Source organism: Danio rerio, chromosome 16 (genome assembly GCF_049306965.1).
Source record: "Danio rerio strain Tuebingen ecotype United States chromosome 16, GRCz12tu, whole genome shotgun sequence".
In the NCBI taxonomy this organism is placed as follows: Eukaryota; Metazoa; Chordata; class Actinopteri; order Cypriniformes; family Danionidae; genus Danio; species Danio rerio.
The window spans coordinates 45,558,548-45,562,808 of record NC_133191.1 but is presented as its reverse complement, the minus strand read 5'-3'; the positions used below and the strand labels follow the sequence as shown (position 1 = coordinate 45,562,808).

General features: G+C 30.3%; 1 pseudogene; it reads right to left on the bottom strand.

The window, feature by feature from the left end:
• Positions 1-203: 203 nt before the first annotated feature.
• Positions 204-3,408, bottom strand: LOC100151329 (sialoadhesin-like; annotated as a pseudogene).
• Between the last annotated feature and the right edge of the window lie 853 nt (positions 3,409-4,261).

The following is a 4,261-nucleotide window of genomic DNA, read 5'->3' as shown; positions in this document are numbered from 1 at the left end:
AAATGTAAAAATATAAAACTTTTATTTTCCATCTACAAATGTAAGCATGTTCTAAATATGCAATATGTTATACCTCCTTTTCAACAGAAGTACTGTAAATATGTTCTGTATATTCTGACATTTAATTACAGTTTAATTGTGGAGGCTTAAGGCCTGCAAAAATGCTACATTTTCTCATGTTTGTATAATAAACAACACTTTCCTTTTCCACAAAATTACGTTTATTAACAATTAATTAAAAAATAGGTTATTAACATTTACAAAGCTTCCATCAACATTATGCACTACAATATACAAACATACATATCCTACGGAAGTACAAAAATACTAGCTTTGTTTTTTTCTTTTTCAATAAATTGCCATTAAAACTGCATAAAACATTAACTATTAGCAATTATATCACATAAAGGTCTTTCACAAGCTATTGACATGCAGTTTAACATCTGTTACATTAAAATCCACATCTGATGAACAACATTATTTAAATTAAATAAAGGAAACATGTTCTGTGTCTGACATCACTTTCAAACTCACATTTGCAATTGATAAAACTGACATATGATGAAATGTTCCTCATCATCTTCAAAACTACAGCTCAGACTGAAAATAACAAATGCAGTCACTGACAAAAATTGACCGCAGCAATCAATTGCTCGCTTCTTGTGTTTAATATTGACATCTGTATCTATATTAAGCTGCACTTCATCCTTTTGTCACTCCTTCAGTATATCTTGTATGCTTGAGTAGACTGCTGATGCTTGAGTTTCAGCCTGACAGTAAACAGAAGACAGAAAAGACCAGTAAACATCACTGAATCTACTATAAAACATCTGATGTTAGTTAACTTTACACTGCTGACAAGACTAAACTATTGCAACATAACCAGCATGCTTTTATCTGAAGAAGCTTGTTGACCAATAAAGCTAGCTACTTACATTTTGTACATTTCAGGTAAAAAACTATAAAAAATTATATATATATATATATATATATATATATATATATATATATATATATATATATATATATATATATATATATATATAATTGATTTCTACATAGGTTTTAAATGTATATTTACAGTTATTTGTAGCGAGGCATAAAGAGAATCCATGGGTTCTTCTCTTTCTTTTGCTGCTTTCCTTCTAGAATTAAAAGACACACATAAACTTTAAATAGCAGAGTTCAGACAAAACATCACTAATATATGATGACAAGGAGGGGGACTCCATTTTGAGAAAAACATTATAAAAAGATACAATTTAGTTTTTCATCCTCTTATCTTCAAAATTAAATGTATGCAGCTCTAAATTATTAATTGAGAGAGTTGAGATACTTTAGTGTGCAGGTAGCAAAAACTCTTCCGACCTTCTTATAAGAATCACAGCTGCAATGATGATGAACACAGGCGATACTGAAGACACTACAATAATCAGAAGAGACTCATCTGTTGAAGACAACAAAACGTGTGTGCATGTAATACAGCTGCCATTTAGCGAATCTGATATAAAAATGAAAAGGTTAATATATTCTAAGTTCTACATACTTTCTCCAGATAAAGTGTTTGTAAATTTCCTCAAAGAACAAGAGTAATTTCCAGAGTCTTCAGCAGTGATGTTGTTTAAGACAAGGATTGGGTTTGTCTGTTTGATCAGTTTACCGTTTTTAAACCACTGAACCTCTGATAAACCACCAGGACAGTCCAGTGAACAAGTCAAATTGACAGAGTCTCCAGTTATTGTTCCTTCATTTATTCTTGACCTGGATTGGGAGACTTTTAAATCTGTCCAAAAACACCCATAAAAATTGAGAGATTGTTGTATAAAAACAAACAAAAATATTTACAACAAAAGCAGTTTTTAGTTTTTTTAAACCCATTTTAAGGTTAATATTATTAGCTCCTCTTAAGCAATTTTTTTTTCAATAGGCTGCAGAACAAACTAATACCCTAACTAACCTTATTGACATAATTAACCTAGTTAAGCCTTTAAATGGCACTTTAAGCTAAATAAATACTAGTGTTTTGAAAAATATCTAGTAAAATATTATGTACTTTCATCATATCAAAGATAAAATAAATCAGTTGATAGAAATGAGTTATTAAAACTATTATGTTTAGAAATGTGTTGTAAAATCTTCTATCCGTTAAACAGAAGTTGGAGACAAATAAACACGGGGGGGGGGGGGGGGGGGGATAATTCTAACTTCAACTGTACATTTAATTCATACAATAATTTAATTAGTTGATTATTTATTTCATTATTTACCATGTACTGTAATGGTCACTCCAGGATCACCTGTCCACATGCCGCCTGAAGAATTAGTAATAAATCTGAACCTAAATTCTCCAGAATCCTTTATATCATTAATTAAAAGAGAACAATTTGAAGTTTTATCTCCAATGTATTGAAAGTTGATTGAATTATTGTTGGCTTCACTGTCATAGACATATGGACCAGACCAACACCTGCCAGTGTTTGAGTTCATTGAGCACCACTGCACTTGCTTTACATGGATGTTTACTTGTGGAAATGTAAATGTACAGGCAACAGCGACATTGGATCCTCTTGCAGCACAGATCGGAGGAGGATAATTCACATCCCAGTCAGCACTGAGAACACCTGCAGCACAAAACACTTATTTCATGCATAATAATGCATTTAACTATAAGCAAAATTAAAAGAAATAGTTAAAATATCTCAAGATGAATATTTTAAGGGGCTTCAGGATTACCTAACAGTTTTTTTATATTAAGAAATGATTAATGTATGAACATAATCTAGCCCTAATAAACATTTAAATACCTAAATAAAGATGTTTACTGATACCAAGTAAAACATTTAATGTCCTCATATCTGACTTGTGAAATGTAAACAGCACCGAAGCATAAATAACTTTTGTATTTATTTATGGCACCCATTTTCTTTTTTTTTTTTTTAGTTTCTAAACCTTTCTGATTACTTACAGGATTAAAGTAAAATTCAAGATGTATTAAATAGTCTCAGACATTTGCATTCAAACCCATTTTAGTCAGATTTTACAATAATGTTTCCTCAGATAATGTTAGCTATTAAGAACAAACAATACATTAATTACAATGCCTATTTCTCTTCGTCAACATTTAAAGAGTATTAATAATATTAATGAGTCATTGTGGATTTGTTAAATATGTCACAATAAATCAGGACTATTTATACATCAGTGGATATCAAACGTTATTGAAGGCTTTTGAAGGGCCGCAGTTTATTGTTATCTGAAATCGAGTAAATTGAGGAATGAGGAAATGACGAATAAGCAACAGAAAAAAACTGTATTAGAAAAATATTTCTTACCACCAGGCAGGAGGAAAAGAAGAATTTGCAGCATTTTGAGTCAGTTTCAGGTATTTAGCTGACAGATGTGTTTTTGTTTTTTGCCACTATAGAGTGTCAGACAAAAGGCAAGAAGAGAAAAGCAGTAAAAGAAGAAGTGGCTGAGAGACAAATGCTAACATTTCTATTTTCTCTTTACCCCTTAAACCTTTTACTGGCATCTGTGGTTCTTTTAATATACATACACCTCACAGTTTATTCTTACTTTGGAAAAAGGTTCTTCAGGGGTTTTTTCAATGGTCCTTACACAAAGTCAAATGGTTCTTTAAAGAAATATTTACTGAAAGTTTTTTGCAAAATTAAAAATAATTCTGTAACTTTCCTACTAACTAATTGTTTAATCTTAAATGTTTTAAGTTTTACAAATATTTTTAAACCAAAATATTTTAAAATACTTCTTTTATTTTGCTATCAATTTTCTTTTTTAGCCACTAAATTGTCTGGTCATTTCCAGGGTTAGATGAAAAGCTCACATTTTAAAGTGGTCCTAAACTTTTCTGTTTAATTCATTACTTATACAGATGTTTCATTTATAGGAACTATTTTTGAGGGACTAGTGAACCACCCCAAATATGATATCGTAGTAGAGCACCCATTAAAAGTACAAAAATTAATGATTAAAAATTTATCTGAACATTATTAACATAGTTTCGGTCTGTGTGGACATTTTTACATTTAATTACATTTTTGACAATATTCTTTTAAGGGTAAGAAGAGAGTCATCATGACCTCTTGAATATGTAAGATAACATTTTTGTTCTATTTTGTCAATTTTTGATGCTGCATTAAATTTGGCATAGACTTAAACTCGCTACAGGTTTGTAAAGAATAAAGAGAAGTTATATATACCGTACCATCTTATTTCATTTATCTCACTTTCCAATCCAGAG